At 42.1% G+C, this 17256-nt stretch overlaps 1 protein-coding gene across 3 annotated transcripts in view; it reads left to right on the top strand.

Moving 5' to 3' along the window:
• Positions 1-488: 488 nt before the first annotated feature.
• Positions 489-17256, top strand: part of p4ha1b (prolyl 4-hydroxylase, alpha polypeptide I b) — a 98995-nt gene continuing 82227 nt past the window's right edge. Inside the window, exons 1-2 of one of the 3 annotated variants that reach the window (XM_072282659.1) lie at positions 489-729; positions 12794-12834. The gene's annotated coding sequence lies outside the window, so the exon portion shown is untranslated. Of the gene's footprint in view, positions 730-799; positions 1072-12793; positions 12835-17256 lie in introns of those variants that run through there. The other 2 variants (XM_072282660.1, XM_072282663.1) reach the window with 2 other exon arrangements.

The raw sequence follows: 17256 nt of genomic DNA, 5'->3' as shown, positions 1-17256 counted from the left end.
TCAAAGAGTGAAGAAGTTATTTGAGCAATTATTAGCCGTCGACAAATATTTTATATAACATCGCCTGGTTGCCTTTTGTAAATATTCTGTCCTGAAGTTCTAATCAAATTTGAAAATATATTGAATCCAAAGCGCGAACGAAAGGTGACTTCATGCCGAAGGGGAATGGGGTTCACTGTGTTGATTAATACAGGAACGGTGGGCAGCGAACAGCACGGTATCAGCGTCGGGGAGGGTACGTTGACATGGTTGTGCTGTGGGAGACTCGTTCGCCTGCAGCGCCTCTCCACCGTTAGAGGACCTCCGGCTCAGCGCCGCCAGTGGTCGGAGGACCTCTGGCTCTGTGCCTCTCCTCGGTTGGAGGACCTCCGGCCCAGCGCCCCAGCGGTCGGAGGACCTCTGGCTCAGCGCCTCTCCACGGTTGGCGGACCTCCGGCTCAGCGCCGCCAGCGGTTGAAGGTCCTCCGGCGCAGTGTTGGCGCTTACCGCGGAGTGTGAGAAGCTGCACGTTTTGTACCGGGGGGTGCGGCCGGAAAAGCGAGTCTAGACGAGGAGTTCAAGGGGGCGGCGAGAGAGAGTGAGGCTTGCCTCTAGATAGTGGAGTGATAGTCCAGAAGCGCTGGGAGTACCTTCCTCCCCCAGTGGAAGGAGGCGTAGTTGTGTGAAAGCTAGAATAATCCTAGTTAGGGAGAAGGATTGAGCCGAGCTGTCCGAACAGGCAAGGCCTAGGTACGATTTACGGGAACTTTTTAACTCTCACTGCACATAATTATCCGAGTTATAACTCAGTGTAAATGTCTAAACAAGCTGTGTCATATTTATACATAAGTTAATCTTCTCTTCGATTGTTTACCAGTCAGAACTAACTTGGAAGTTCAATTTGCTGTTAAGCATCTTAACATGTTTGTAGGAAGTGACCGAATGGAGTTTCCAAATTATACATAGTAACATCCCATTATCAGTCGTGGGATAGATGACTAGCTAATCAGATTTTGATTATTGGTTGAGGGAGAGATGTTAACCAAGACATTACCTTGATTCTCCTGGTGTTTATTAACATCCTCTTTAAAGGTAGGTGGTTTAACTTTTCAAATGACAAGGTTTCTGAATAAATCAAAACTATTCAGTACTACACGGACAACAGGAATTCTGCAGATGCTGGAAATTCAAGCAACACACATCAAAGTTGCTGGTGAACGCAGCAGGCCAGGCAGCATCTCTAGGAAGAGGTACAGTCAACGTTTCAGGCTGAGGCCCTTAGTCAGGACTAACTGGAGGAAGAGTTAGTAAGAGATTTGAGAGGGGGAGGGGGAGATCCAAAATGATAGGAGAAGACTGGAGGGGGAGGGATGGAGCCAAGAGCTGGACAGGTGATTGGCAAAGGGGATATGAGAGAATCATGGGACAGGAGGTCTGGGGAGAAAGATGGGGGGGGTGGGAACCCAGAGTATGGGCAAGGGGTATAGTCAGAGGGACAGAGGGAGAAAAAGGAGAGTGAGAGAAAGAATGTGTATAAAAATAAATAACGGATGGGGTACGAGGTGGAGGTGGGGCATTAGCAGAAGTTAGAGAAGTCGGTGTTCATGTCATCAGGTTGGAGGCTACCCAGATGGAATATAAGGTGTTGTTCCTCCAACCTGAGCGTGGCTTCATCTTTACAGTAGAGAAGGCCATGGATAGACATGTCAGAATGGGAATGGGATGTGGAGTTAAAATGTGTGGCCACTGGGAGATCCTGCTTTCTCTGGTGGACAGAGCGTAGGTGTTCAGCAAAGCGGTCTCCCAGTCTGCGTCGGGTCTCGCCAATATATAGAAGGCCACATCGGGAGCACCAGACGCTGTATATCACCCCAGCCGACTCACAGGTGAAGTGTCGCCTCACCTGGAAGGACTGTCTGGGGCCCTGAATGGTGGTAAGGGAGGAAGTGTAAGGGCATGTGTAGCACTTGTTCCGCTTACAAGGATAAGTGCCAGGAGGGAGATCAGTGGGGAGGGATGGGGGGGACGAATGGACAAGGGAGTCGCGTAGGGAGCGATCCCTGCGGAAAGCGGGGGGGGGGGGAGGGAAAGATGTGCTTAGTGGTGGGATCCCGTTGGAGGTGGCGGAAGTTACGGAGAATAATATGTTGGACCCGGAGGCTGGTGGGGTGGTAGGTGAGGACCAGGGGAACCCTATTCCTAGTGGGGTGGCGGGAGGATGGAGTGACAGCAGATGTACGTGAAATGGGGGAGATGTGTTTGAGAGCAGAGTTGATAGTCGAAGAAGGGAAGCCCCTTTCTTTAAAAAAGGAGGACATCTCCCTCGTCCTGGAATGAAAAACCTCATCCTGAGAGCAGATACAGTACTGCACTGAAACGTTCTACACGTTCTGTTCAGTACTACACTGAAAATTTATAGGCAAAATGCATGAACCATATATTTATAATCACCTGATCAATAGGTAGGGTAGTTGAGCCAATTGCATTCAAATTAAAGGAAAGATAAATAATTAAGTTTATATGCAACGCACACAGAATGCTGGAGGAACTCAGCAGGCTAAACAGCATCTATGGAAAAGAGTGAACAGTTGACATTTCAGGCAGCGATCCTTCATCAGGACTCGGCCTGAAACGTGGACTGTTTTCTCTTTTCCAAAGATGCCTGACCTCCTGAATTCCTCAAGCATTTCATGTGTATTGCTTGGATTTCCAGCATCTGCAGATTTTCTCGTCTTCGTGCTACTTAAATTTATGTGCCAGAATGTGGCAAAATGCTATAAAGAGCGCACATTAGAAGTGTTATCCCTGCTGTAAAGTAGGAAAACAACAGCTGATTCATGCATGGCAGGCTCCTTCATACACCAATGTGATAATTATCAGCTAATCTGTCTTTAAATTAGATGCAATTATTGGTCAGGGAAATACATCTGACAGAGAAGATAGGATATTTAGCACATCTGATGATGCATCACGTCCCCATAAGATTATACAGGAATGTTATCCAATCTTTGGGTTGGAATGGGTCTAACTTGGAGAAGTCTAAATAAATTCTATTCTGGCTTCAGCAGGTACAGGTATTGATTTTAACAGTTTCAGTGATAAACTCTGTCATCTTCATCAGGGATGATGCCTGGGCATGTCTAATCCAGTGGTATTTATACCCCTGTTGTCCATCCCTTCTGATTGGTTAGTCCTCATCCAATCAGGTCTCTGCAGTCCCACCTTGTTTACAATCGAATTCCAGTTCTTAATTGGAGCAAGACCTTTGTCTTTGTTAAAATCCTTTTCCTCTAGTTATATTTCAATGGCTTCCTTCACCAGCTGGTCCCAAAATCCATTGGTGCGGCACAGTAGTTTTGTGCCGTCGAAGTCGAGCCTATGGCCACTGCAAATGCAATGTTCTGCTACCACCAATTTCTCCAGGTAACCCAAATGGATACACCTCCTGTGCTCCTTGATGCAGGTTTTCACGGTGCGTCTTGGTTGGTTCTTAATTCTGTAAAATATTCTGCATGGAATTTAAACTGGAGGTGGTGGAGGGTGGGCTTAAGACGGAGAGTTTTGAAGAAGAAAAGCTGCCTTAAATTTAATTGGGTTTGGTTGTGTGACTGTGGTAGGATGAAGATTATTCAATGCTTTAATTGTGCGGGGGAAAAATGAATTGCTTTACTGGATTCCCGTGTGGCATTCACCGGGAATCCAGTGAACACCAGCTGTCCTGAGCCCCAGGTCATCTTTGACCCTCCATGAGGATGAATTGAACATCCTTACATGTTTGTGGATGATATTAATCCGATATTTCTTCAGGATCCTGACATTCCTTCCAGAAGCCGTGGAAGACAGGAGAATTCTGATTTCTACTGTGGTTAAGAGATATGCAGCATTTGGCAAGTGTTCAGATTCAGAATCAGAACTTTGTTATTTTACACTGCCTTGCTTGAGGAATTAACTATAAGCATGTTGATTTAAAAAAAACAGCTCATCTCTTTTTGATCATACTGTTTAAGAAAGGACTGGTAACTAGATCATGACCCTCATCCTTGTAGTGAGCCCAGCTGAGTAGCTAAATTGTAATGGATTCTGGTGTAGTTTACTTTCTCGCTGGCATGATGCTTTGCACAAAAAACAAATGGACCATAAAGAATTGTGGAATTGTACCCCAAAAGGAGCTTGAAGCTTCTTAAAAAAGAGAAAATTAAAGTTTACAACAAATCAGTGTCTTTCTTCCCATTCATAGAATAATATTAATGCTAAATTAATTGTAAAAAAAATCCTGTTAAAAATTCTCATCTTTTTGATCTTGTGAAGGCTCAGCCAGTTACTACCAACCCCATCTTCCCATAAACATAAAGCATGGAAAGAAGTCACACAGCCCAATACTGCTATGCTAGTGTTAATTTGCATGATATCCCTTCACTTCCTCTCAACTACCCTTCAACCTATTGTTTTTTTTACCCTTACTTATCTGCTTTAAGGATATCAATTCTCAGAATCAGAATTAGGTTTATTATCAGTGTTACAGGATGTGAAATTGGTTTAGTAGCAGCAGTACAGTGCAAAGATATAGATTACTATAAATTACAAAATAAATGAAGTGCAAAAATTTAAGGTTTGTAGACTGTTCAGAATTATGATGATGGAAGAAATATGATGATTAAATATGAGTTGTTTCTGAATCATTGGGTGCGAGTCTTCAGGCTTCTGTATCTCCTCCCTGATGGTGGCAAGATGGCATGTCCCAGATCGTGAGGGGCCTCAAAGATGGATGTACCTGCTTGAGGCAGCACCTCTTGAAGATATCCTCAATGTTGGGAAGGGTTGTGCTTGTGGTGGAGTTGGCTGAGTCTGCAGTCTCTTTCGATCCTGTGCATTTGAGCCTGCATACCAGGCTGTGGTGCATTAGGGTTAGAATGCTCTCCACCGTACTAAAGGAATTTGCCAAGATCTTTTTGTTGACATACCAAATCTTCTCAACCTCCTAATGAAGAGTAAGTTATTGATGTGCCTTCTTCATGATTGCTTCAATGATTGTTCTCTGAGATGTTGATGACCAAAAACTTAAAACTGCTCACTCTTTCCACTGCTGACCCCCCCCCCCCCCATGAGGACTGGTGCATGTTCTTCCATCTTTTGCTTCCTGAAGTCCACAATCAATTTCCTTGGTCTTGCTGGCATTGAGTGCACAGTTGTTGCAACACCACTCAATCTATCTCACTCCTGTCGTCATCTGAGAATTTATAAACGACACTTGAACTGTGCTTAGCCGCACAGTCATGAATGTAGAATGAGTAGAGCTGCTATAATATGTTACATTTTGGCAACCAACTACTATCTATAGTTTGGTAAGCTATAGTTATCTGCGGTTGTAAGATTGGGAAAATGAGAGGCAAATAAATTTGTTATAAGAAAGTGAATTATTTGACCATGTTGGCCCTCTAACAAACAAATGAGTGGGACATCAAAGGAAATCTTTCGAAAAGTCTGATAAATTGATTTTGCCTGGTTTCATGAGACAATCTGCAGCATTTACTGGGGGGGGGGGGGAACACAGATCTATAATCATTCGTAGCCTCATGTTTAATCAGGGGGGTTTACTGTAACAGCTAGGCCATCTCGGTCCTATGGGAAAATGATGCTACTTTACACTTATTTTAAATTATTTTCTGGTTTGGTTAATTCTAAGTTATTGGACTTCAGGATTTGGTAAGGGTTACTATAGTGTTGTTCATTGGGAGATGACTTTTAAATAGGAATTGTAAAGTTAGTACAGATAGTGTAAGGTATTTAAAGCCAAAAAATGTAAAACATTTCCTTTATGTGGCCCATAGAGACAAAATACCTTAAGTGAAACTCCTTCCGGTTACTCAGTCTGCCAGGAAAACTAAGCATGTCCCAGTTTATCAGCTGGCAGTAGGATTGTCCTTGACCTCTACAAAGCAATGATCTAACTTTGTAAATCATGTATCTATATAGCCAATGTTCTTGACTTCCTCTTGTTTTATCCCAAGTTCTAAAGAAGTTTCCAAGTATCTTTGGAAAGTGGAGATTAAAAGAAATTGTAAGTATAAGTGCATTTGGGTGGTAGTACTGAAAGATTGAGGGATCATCTTGCAACCTAGAAATGTCCTTTCTTAAGTAAAATCTTATTTCTTTCCCACTATAAAAAGTTTGGCCTTGTCTCTTCCCTAAATAGGTTAAACTGTACATAGGGTGCTGAGCTGAGACTGTAGTGTTGTGGCCCAATATTGTCTAGGACATAGACCAATACCATTAAGCAAGGAGTCCATGGACCACAGGTTTGGAACCACTGGTCTAGGAGCTTCTTAATGATATGAGGTATTTCCCACAGGTGTTGTAGCTGCATGCTGTTTTGTTTCCCCATTAGTTAGCATGAGTATAAACAGATAGAGAGGGCATGATTTTCTTTGTATCGGGTGGTTTGAAGATTGCATAAAATTAATTTTAAGTACTATGAAGTATTATTTAGTTGTTATTTTTATTTGTACAGTTTGCTTCTTTTGTACATTAGTTATTTGTCAGTCTTTATGTGTAGTTTCCGTAAAACTCTATTGTACTTTTTCCTATGAGTGCCTGTAAAAATAAATCGCCAGGTAGTATGAACTAGATAATGAATTTACTTTGAACTTTGATATACATATTAAAAGCCTCCCATCTAACATGCCAAAAAGAGGTGTTATGGAAGTAGTGGGAGGTGCAGACCTCGATACAATCGCTATCACTAAAGAAATTCAAAGCAGGCTCAAAGTTTGATAAGTCCCCTAGTCATCATGCAATGCATCCTAGGGTACTGAAAGCAACAGAGAAAGTTATAATTGAGGCTTGGTGATAATTTACCAAAATTCTCTCGACACTGGGCAGGTCCAGTGGATTGGAAGACAGTGAATTTCATTCCACTGGCAAAAGGCAGGTAACAGGCTGGTTAGCTTAACATCTGTAGTTGGGAAATTGCTTGAAGCTATCATTAAGGAAGAAAGAGCAAGACGTCTGGATGGAAATGGTTCAATCATATGGATGCAGCATGGATTCACTAAGAGCAGGCCCTGTATGACAAACCTACTGGAGTTCTTTGAGGATATAACGAACACAGTGGATAGAGGGGAACAGGTGGATCTCCTATAGTTGGATTTTCAGAAAGCATTCTATAAGATATTGCATAAAAGACTTATCCATAGGTAAGGATGCATGCTGTTGGGGTAATGTAGTGGCATGGATTGGTTAACCAACAGAAGGCAAAGAGTTAGGATAAACAGCTGTTTCTCTGGTTGGCAATCATTGATGAGTATTGGTTGGCAATCAAGTTCACTGCTGGATCCACAACCGTTCCCGATCTATTTAAACAACTTGGAAGGGGGCATCGAGTGTAGTGCATCTAAGTATGCTGATGACACTAAGTTGAGTGGAAAAGCTAATTGTGTAGATGCATAGGGTCTGCAAAGAGGACAAGGTAGGTAGAAGATGTTGAGTCTGTAGCCAGATCAGCCATGATTTTATTGAATGACAGAGCAGGCTTGACAGGCAAGTTGGTTACTCCTGCTCCTACTTCTTATGTTTTTACATGTTGCAATTGTAGTGATAAAATTTCATTAGGGATTTGCAACCCATAAAAAGTGGTGAGTGTTGTGAAACATCTTGAAATGGTGACCAATCTATAAATAGAAGTATCAGATTTTTATCTTGACCATTAGTAAGAGTCTTGGATTATTAATTCAGTGGTAATGGTCTTTTGACTCAAGAAGTTGTAAGCTTAGACTTTACTAAATGGATTTGAACAGGTAATCCAGTTTGATAATTAACGGAAGTTCTGCAATGTTAGAGGTGTTATCTTTCAGATGAAACATTAAACCAAATTTAAGCAGTGATCAAAGCTTGGCTCAGTTCAGGAAATCTAGTCTTGATGCAAATCCAAATGCAAGCTAATGCATTTTCTAACAAAATGTACAATTCATCAACAGGATATTTTGAGGTTATTGAAAGGTCTTGCATAAATGCATGATATTTTTAGTTATATCATTGGTAGTGTTGACTAGGATTCATTTTAATGTCTTTCCCATACGCTTAATGAAGAAATACTTAGTGACTTCTTGCCAAGTAGTCTGGTAGTGTAGTGGTTGGCAATCAATTTCACTGCTGGACCCACAACCGTTCCCGATGTATATTAACAACTTGGAAGATGGAAATTACAGAATTAAACAAACCGTTTTATTTAGTGTAAAACCATTTACTGTAATTTGGGTGATGTATTTGAAAAATCAAGTATTCTGAATCATTTTTATCACTACAGTGGGCCATATTCAAAGATTCAAAGTATATTTATTATGTATGTATGCAGTATACAACCCTGAGATTCATCTTCCCACAGACAGCCATGAAACACAGAAAACCATAAAACCCATTCAAAGAAAAGCATCAAAACCCAATGAACAAAAAAAAACAAGGAACAAATCACGCAATTGGCAAAAAAATGAAAAACACAGAATATAAAACATCAACCATAAAGTCAATGAAACAGTCCAGTTTCAGCTCAGTTCAATTCAATCGAGCACTGTGTCATCCATTGACTACAGGCTGTAGAGCCAGTCTGCCCCAATCAACGACACACAAAATAGCTGCGCTAACAAAATGCTACAGTAATATACTACTGTATATAAGCATATGCCAAATATTTACATTTACCTGCAAGAAGGTGAAACTCCATAAAGACCAGAAGACCTAGCAGCGGAATTTGGCCATTCATCCCATGAAGTCGGCTCTGCCATTCCATCATGGCTCATTTATTATACCTCTCAATCCCGTTCTCCTGCCTTCTCATAACGCAATTTCAGTGTCTCTTCACATGGCCTTGGACCACCTGGACAATACAAACACCTATGTCAGGGTGCTGTTCATCGACTATAGCTCAGCATTTAACAGCATCATTCCCACGATCCTGATTGATGAGTTACAGAACCTGGGCCTCTGTACCTCCCTCTGCAATTGGATCCTCAGCTTCCTAACTGGAAGACTACAATCTGTGAGGATTGGTGATAATATCTCATCCTCGCTGACGAACAACACTGTTGCACCTCAGGGATGTGTGCTTAGCCCACTGCTTTACTCTCTCTATACCCATAACTCAAATACTGTCTGTAAATTTGCTGATGATACAACCATTGTTGGTGAAATCTCAGATGGAAGTGAGAGGGCGTACAGGAGCGAGATATAACAACTAGCGAAGTGTTGTTGCAGCAACAACCTGCCCCTCAATGTCAGTAAGACGAAAGAGCTGATTGTGGACTTCAGGAAGGGTCAGATGAAGGAACACAAACTAATCCTCTTAGAGGAATCAAACGAGGAGAGAGTGAGCAGTTTTAAGTTCCTGGGTGTCAAGATCTCTGAGGACCTAACCTGGTCCCATATCGATGCAGCTATAAAGAAGCAAGACAGCAACTATACTTCATTAGGAGTTTGAAGAGATTTGAAATGTCAACAAAAGCATTCAAAAACTTCTATAGATGCACCATGGAGAGCATTCCGACAGGCTGCATCATTGTCTGGTATGGGGGGGGGGGGCTACTGCACAAGATGGAAAGAAGCTGCAGAGGGTGGTAAATTTAGTCGGCTCCATCTTGGGTACTAGCCTACAGTGCACCCAAGACAGCTTCACGGACCAGTGACTCGGAAAGGAAGTGTCCATTATTAAGGACCCCCAGCACCCAGGGCACACCATTTTCTCATTGTTACCATCAGGTAGGAGGTACAGAAGCTGAAGGCACACAGTGATTCAGGAACAGCTTCTTCCCCTCTGCCATTGAACCCGTGACCACTACCTCACTTTTTTAATATACATTATTTTTGTTTGTGCACTATTTTTAATCTATGCAATATAGATATACTGTAATTAATTTACTTTTATTTATCATTCTTCTATATTATGTATTACATTGAACTGCTGCTGCTAAGTTAACAAATTTCATGACACACGCCAGTGATAATAAACCTGATTCTGATAAAGTTTGACTCTCTTGCTAATTAAGAACCTATCAACTTCTGATTTAAATATACCCAATGATTAGGCCTCCACAACTATCTGTGGCAATGAATTACACAGATTCACCACCCTCTGGCTTAAGAAATTCCTTCTGATTTCTGTTCTAAAGAACATCCTTGTATTCAGAGACTGTGCTCACTGGTCCTAGACTTCCTCTCCACGTCCAGTTTATCTGGACCTTTCAATATTTATTCATTTCCATAGATGCTGCCTGACCTGCTCAGTTCCTTCAGCATTTTGTGTGTGTCGCTTTCAATATTTGAAAGGTTCAAATGAGACCGACCTCCCCCCCCACCGCCACCCCACCTTCAAAACTTCAGTGAATACAGGCCCAGGTCCATCAAATACTCCTCATACCTTAACCCTTTCATTCCTGGGCTCATTCTTGTGGTAGTATATGGTAACATATCAATACTCGCTAACCAATTTTATTTGAATATCTCGTGTTGTTGCTCTGCCTGGAAGTCCATGCTCATCTGAGTCAGAGTCAAGATATCCAGTCTGGATAGCAACAGGCATTGCTGATCTATTGTACAGTACATGAAAATCTTGGAAAATAGAAAAATGAAATTACTCCTTATTTTTAAGTAAGTTGATAGGTTCTTACCTAGCCGGGGGGGGGGGGGGGGTTAAAATTTACAGGGCGAAGGCAGGAGAATGGGGTTGAGATGGAAAATAAATCAGCCATTTTAAAATGGCAGAACAGACTTGATGGGACAAATGGCCTAATTCTGCTGCAATGTCTTCTGGTCTCTTTGGAGATTCATCTGAAAAATAGAAAACTGAATTAGTTTTCAGAGATCAGTAGAGATGGAAATACTCTCCATTTCTACTTACTGTAGTAAAAATAGGATCTACTTTCTCTTCATATATCCCATTTAAATTGTTAAATGTTCTATTTTCACATTTCCCTGAAAAATGGATATGTGCACTGTCTCCAATACCTAGGTTGTCATACCTGAACTTGACCACAATTCTTTAACCTTTATTTTTCCCAGATCATATTTCAGCAGCAGAGTACTGCTTTAATTTTGTTTTGACTTCTATTCAAAGTTTCAGAAAGAGAAAAACAGTGTCATTGTTCAAAACTGATCGTGGGAAATTGATACTTGTAGTTAATATAATTTCATTATACTGTATCTCAGTTCAGAGGAGGTTTAGTTAAGTTGAACGGAATACCAGTGATTTGGAATGCCAGTGGAGTGTGTGTTGATATTGGAATAAATGATGCTTATTATTGTTGAGAACTACTCTTATGCTGGATTATGCTTCACAGAACCCTTAGAAAACATAATTGTGAAAACAGAATAGACATCTTTTTATTTCAATGATTGGTGTCTTTAAATCATTTCAAATACTCTTTGCCTGACATCTATAGCAAAAGTGTAATTGGGTTTGTTCTCTAGCAATTATTCCAGTTCATTTAATTTAATTGAATCTGGTTTGACTATTTAAAATGCAAGACTCACAGTTGGACTAGAAGGAAGTCGTAAGGGTAGGGAGAAGAAATTAGATGAAGTACACCCCGTTGTTTTAATATGCCCTAGCCTAGTCCCTTTGGTCTGTTGTTCGTTGATACTAACTTGTCAGATACAGGAAGGAGCAACACGCACAAAATGCTGGCAGAATGCTTGGTAGTGTGGAGGAGCAGAGGGATCTGGGGGTACATGTCCGCAGATCCCTGAGAGTTGCCTCACAGGTAGATAGGGTAGTTAAGATAGCTTATGGGGTGTTAGCTTTCATGAAGCGAGGGATAGAGTTTAAGAGTTGCGAGGTAATGATGCAGCTCTATGAAACTCTGGTTAGGCCACATTTGGAGTACTGTGTCCAATTCTGGTCGCCTCACTATAGGAAGGATGTGGAAGCATTGGAAAGGGTACAGAGGAGATTTACCAGGATGCTGCCTGATTTAGAGAGTATGGATTATGATCAGGGATTAAGGGAGCTAGGGCTTTACTCTTTGGAGAAGAAGAGGAGGATGAGAGGAGACATGATAGAGGTATACAAGATAATAAGAGGAATAAATAGAGTGGATAGCCAGCACCTCTTCCCCAGGGCACCACTGCTCAATACAAGAGGACATGGCTTTAAGGTAAGGGGTGGGAAGTTCAAGGGGGATACAGTATTAGAGGAAGGTTTTTTACTCAGAGAGTGGTTGGTGCATGGAATGCACTGCCTGAGTCAGTGGTGGAGGCAGATATACTAGTGAAATTTAAGAGACTACTAGACAGGTATATGGAGGAATTTAAGGTGGGAGGTTGTATGGGAGGCAGGGTTTGAGGGTCGGCACAACATTGTGGGCCGAAGGGCCTGTACTGTGCTGTACTATTTTATGTTCAATGAACTCAGTAGGCCAAGCGGCAGCCAAGGAAAAGAGTAAACAGTTGACATTCCGGTCGAGACCTTTCATCAGGCCTGCTGAGTTCCTCCAGCGTCTTGTGGGTATTGCTTTGATTTTCAGCATCTGCAGATTTTCTCTAGTTTGAGATACAGGAAGGAACAAATTACCATAAATCTGGATGGAGAATTCCAGAAGAGAAAAGCATAGGAGTAAAAGGAGTGGACTTGTCCGTCCTTGCACTTGAGGTGGATATGCTTATTTTACCCCTACCTGGTTCCTAACTTCACAGCCACAGAATCTTCTGGCTTGAGCTCTCCCAAATCTGCCCCAACTTGAAGCAAGTTTCCATGTTATCCCTGCACTTGCTGATATATATTGGTTCCTAAAAAAAAATAACTCTTGAAATTTAAAATTCTCATTTTCAGGCTTAAATCTAGAAGAGGACTGCCTTCTCTTTTGGCTCAAGGTAAATTTTTTCTCTGATTACACTCTGTGGGATGTCCTGGGACATTTTACTGCACTATAAATGCTCATAAGATGAAGGAGCAGAATTAGGCAATTTGACCCATTGAATTTACTGCTCTATTTGATCATGGCTGATTAATTTTCCCTCAATCCCATTCTCCTGTTTTCTTGTAACCTTTGATTATCTTATTAATAAAGAACCCATCTGTTTTGCTTTAAATATACCCAATGACCTGGCCTCTATAGGCAGCTGTGCCAATGAACTCCACAGGTTCACCACCTTCTTGCTGAGATATTTCTCCCCATCTTTGGTCTAAAAGGACATTCTTTTATTTTGAGGCTATAGACTCTTCTCACTGTTGGAAACATCTTCTCCATGTCCACTCGGGTCTTTTAGTATTGGATAGGTATGATCACTTTGATCATTTTGAGTTTGGATGAGTATTCAAGTGGATGAATCCTACCAATTTACTGGACCTGTGTGTTAATAATGGGTACTGTGGGTTCTACATTGTTTTATTTGTACCTGACTAAACATTTCAATTCAAGGTCAGGTCAAGGTGCACCTTAAAATCATTGTGCTAATCTATTCAACCATTTGTTCATGTGAAATAGTATGTTAAACAATGCTGGAAACATTCCATGTCTAACAGGCAGCATGTTATTCAGGATGTTTAATGGAAACTGACTTATTATTAATAATTTGAGGGACAGATACTTTTGATTCCCACAAAATTGTGTCAAATTATGTTCGCATTGAATAATATATCTATTTAGAAAAATGACACCTGCATTTTTTGTTCATTTTGGTCCATTCTTTGGTGGATTTGTGACCCAAAAATTGTTGCACTCTATATTAGGTCATATAACTGAGTATGAAAAAGATTTGATAACCTAGCCAGAAATGCACAGTAGGAATGCCTCAGGCAATATTGGTAACTGTACAGTCAGAGACAATTTATGTTCCACAATTCCATATCTTGACCAAAAGTGCAGTATCCTTGTATGCTTTATGAGAACCAAGGTTCTGTGACTATATAAGCTTTGAGAACAATGCCAGGGAGAAACAAAAACAGCTAGTATTAAGTGCCCATTCTCAGACTACAACATTCACAACACAATGGTCAGATAGAAAATGTCTGCATTTTATCCCACATAGCTTTTAGAGATACTGGCAAGCAGGAGGACAAACGGTCTTCTGCAGGAACTCGGCAGGTCAAGTAGTATTTGTGAGAGAAAGGAATTACTGATGTTTTGGCTTAAAACACCGCATCAGGCCAGTTCTTTCTGCAGACTGTGCGCTGCAGGTTCTGGCATCTGCAGTGTCTTGTGCCTGGCATGCAGAATTCTCTGTTTACAAACTGTGTGGCGTTAGTTTGATTAGACTACAAGGAGTAGGTGTTAGCAATTTTTTTAAAAAGTGCTTTTCCGAGTTAAAATGTATCGAATTGTGAATGTATAATTCACTTGAGTTTCCCTCATGCCTAAAACCTAATTGGCGAACCCTACTGTAACTGCTGAGATTTTGTTTAATCATCCAGAATGCCATTCAAAATTATAATTTTGTAACATTAAATATTGTCAAACAGCTATTAGACAGGAAAGGGGAATGAAAGTGTTTGTTTGGGCGAGAAGGGAGAGGGTGTGCAAGACTTAATGTTAGATCAAAGTGAACAATGCTATCTCTACTGTCCAATTGGAAATTGGCTTATTATTGTCTCTGAGACACTGTGTAAAACTCTGGGAAGAGGTGCAGTCGACGTTTCAGGCCGAGACCCTTCGTCAGGACTAACTGAAGGAAGAGTGAGTAAGGGATTTGAAAGTTGGAGGGGGAAGGGGAGATCCAAAATGATAGGAGAAGACAGGAGGGGGAGGGATGGAGCCAAGAGCTGGACAGGTGATAGGCAAAAGGGATACGAGAGGATCATGGGACAGGAGGTCCGGGAAGAAAGATGAGGGGGAGGGGGAACCCAGAGGATTCCAACTTTCACCCTGGCCTCAAGTTTACCTGGTCCATTTCCAACACCTCCCCCCCCTTTCTAGATCTTTCTGTCTCTGTCTCTGGAGACAGCTTATCCACTGATGTCTACTATAAGCCTACTGACTCTCACAGCTATCTGGACTATTCGTCTTCTCACCCTGTCTCTTGCAAAAACGCCATCCCCTTCTTGCAATTCCTCCGTCTCCGCCGCATCTGCTCTCGGGATGAGGCTTTTCATTCTAGGACGAGGGAGATGTCTTCCTTTTTTAAAGAAAGGGGCTTCCCTTCCTCCACTATCAACTCTGCTCTTAAACGCATCTCCCCCATTTCACGTACATCTGCTGTCACTCCATCCTCCCGCCACCCCACTAGGAATAGGGTTCCCCTGGTCCTCACCTACCACCCCACCAGCCTCCGGGTCCAACATATTATTCTCCGTAACTTCCTCCACCTCCAACAGGATCCCACCACTAAGCACATCTTTCCTTCCCCGCCTCTCTCTGCATTCCGCAGGGATCGCTCCCTGCGCGACTCCCTTGTCCATTCGTCCTCCCCATCCCTCCCCACTGATCTCCCTCCTGGCACTTATCCTTGTAAGTGGAACAAGTGCTACACATGCCCTTATACTTCCTCCCTTACCACCATTCAGGGCCCCAAACAGTCCTTCCAGGTGAGGCAACACTTCACCTGTGAGTCGGCTGGGGTGATATACTGCGTCCGGTGCTCCCGATGTGGCCTTTTATATATTGGCGAGACCTGACGCAGACTGGGAGACCGCTTTGCTGAACACCTACGCTCTGTCCGCCAGAGAAAGCAGGATCTCCCAGTGGCCACACATTTTAATTCCACATCCCATTCCCATTCTGACATGTCTATCCACGGCCTCCTCTACTGTAAAGATGAAGCCACACTCAGGTTGGAGGAACAGCACCTTATATTTCGTCTGGATAGCCTCCAACCTGATGGCATGAACATCGACTTCTCTAACTTCCGCTAATGCCCCACCTCCCCCTCGTACCCCATCTGTTATTTATTTTTATACACACATTCTTTCTCTCACTCTCCTTTTTCTCCCTCTGTCCCTCTGAATATACCCCTTGGCCGTCCTCTGGGTCCCCCCGCCCTCCCCCCCTCCCCCCCCGTCTTTCTTCCCGGACCTCCTGTCCCATGATCCTCTCGTATCCCTTTTGCCAATCACCTGTCCAGCTCTTGGCTCCATCCCTCCCCCTCCTGTCTTCTCCCATCATTTTGGATCTCCCCCTCCCTCTCCAACTTTCAATCCCTTAATCACTCTTCCTTCAGTTAGTCCTGACGAAGGGTCTCAGCCTGAAACGTCGACTGCACCTCTTCCTAGACATGCTGCCTGGCCTGCTGCGTTCACCAGCAACTTTGATGTGTGTTGCTTGAATTTCCAGCATCTGCAGAATTCCTGTTGTTTGCGTGTAAAGCTCTGTTTGCATCCCATCCAGAGACGTCATTCCATACATAAGTACACTAAGGTAGAATGAAGCTGGGGAGGGGGGAATCCTGAATGCAGAATATAGTGTTGAAGTTACAGACAAAAGGCAGTGCAGGCAAAGTGCAGTGTCCATAGCAAATTATGTTGGGATATCAATTTAACAGAATTCAGCAATTCCAATTATACCTTGGAAGCAAAATGACTGGGCTACAAAGTTACTTCAGCAGGGTGATGTAATTAGCTCAAAAACCTGAAGTTGAGTCTCATAGGATCATTGTTGGATTGATTCTTCGGGTAGTTGTAAGTATATGTTGAGTTAAGTTCATAACAAGGAGCAATGGAGACAAATGAAATGATATTCTAGTGTCAGCTGTTATAGAAAGACTCCCGTGATTTCTCAACTTTAAGTCACTGTAAAATAAGGATTTTTTTTTGTCATATAATGAATATCCGTCGTCCAATGTTGCTCTTCATAACTCAGGTAGTGATTCACAAACTCTAACTGTTGTTCAGTAAAGACGGGGTTAGGTGTCTCTGGGTTTGAAGGAAGTTTATAGTTGCCATGAAATATTTTCAATTTTGTATAGAAGACCATCATTTGCAATAGAATGCGGTTTTGCATTATTAATAAGAACATTTGGATTGTCACACTACCATTTTTAATTTACTTATTAGTATAGATTTGAATAGGATTATACCCAGAACAACTATGAAACTGGAATCATTCTGTCGGGTAGTGGGGGATAGGGGGAGTGAGGTTGGAGTTCTGTGCCAGGTTTACTGATTCCGTAAGGCTTTTGTAGTTTTAGGTCAGCAATGTTAATGAAAATTTGTATTAGTGTCCAAATAATTAAATAGCAAATAACAATTCTTTGACAAGTCTTTGCTTCAAAGTCTGTCTTGATTTATGTTGCTTTGTATATCTGAGAGGACTCTGAGCCATGTCCCCATTACTGATGTTGGGGTAACTGATCCTGAAGTTC

The sequence above is a fragment of the Mobula birostris genome, chromosome 18 (genome assembly GCF_030028105.1).
Source record: "Mobula birostris isolate sMobBir1 chromosome 18, sMobBir1.hap1, whole genome shotgun sequence".
Lineage (NCBI taxonomy): Eukaryota > Metazoa > Chordata > Chondrichthyes > Myliobatiformes > Myliobatidae > Mobula > Mobula birostris.
This window is presented reverse-complemented; position numbering and strand designations above follow the sequence as displayed.